Source organism: Physeter macrocephalus, chromosome 16 (assembly GCF_002837175.3).
Source record: "Physeter macrocephalus isolate SW-GA chromosome 16, ASM283717v5, whole genome shotgun sequence".
Classification (NCBI taxonomy): domain Eukaryota; kingdom Metazoa; phylum Chordata; class Mammalia; order Artiodactyla; family Physeteridae; genus Physeter; species Physeter macrocephalus.
In genome coordinates, this window is record NC_041229.1 from 17,801,759 (window position 1) to 17,802,642 (window position 884).

Below are 884 nucleotides of genomic sequence, written 5' to 3' on the forward strand. Positions count from 1 at the left end.
AAAAAAAAAAAAAAAAAAAAAAATCTAGAAGCAGAACCACTGGATTTTAGGATTTGCACATATTTAAATTTACTAAGTAATGCCAAATTAGTCTCCAAAGTAGTTGAACCAATTTACGTAGTGCCTGAGAGTTCCTATTGCACCATATTCTTTTTTTCCCAGTTTTATTTACTTAAAATGCATTTTTGGGACTTCCCTGGTGGTCCACTGGGTAAGCCTCCATGCTTCCACTGCAGGTGGCACGGGTTCAATCCCTGGTCCAGGAAGTTCCAAATGCCGAACGCCGTGCGGTGCAGCCAAAAATAAAATTAAATTTTAAAAAATAATAAAATGCATTTTTATTGGGGTAACATTGGTTTATAACATCATATGTTTCATGTATACATCCCTACAGCGGCACCACATTCTTAATCCCAGGTATTATCAGACTTTATAATACTACCAATCTCATAGGAATGTTTTTTTATTGTACTTTTAATTTGAATTTCCTAATTAATAAGGAAGTTGAACATATTATCATGTTTATTGACATTCAGATTTCCTCTTTTGTGAAGTACCTTTTCTCCTGTTTTTCTCATTTTTCTATTAGATTCTTTCATTTTTGTTTATTTGGTAGGAATTCTCTATATATACTGGATATCAGTTTTTGTCAATTATATGATTTGTAATTATCTTCATCCAGTTTGCGACTTGTGTCTTTACTGTCTTTATGACAGCTTTCACAAAAAGAAATTCATTTTAACAATCTTTTATGCTATGTGTATGTGTGTTTCTGCACACAAACACACATGACTGCACTTTATTTTATTTTGCTTTTGGCATGCATGCATGAGGGTAGTCTTATTTAGGAAATGCTTCCTTATGTGGAAAATACAAATATATTT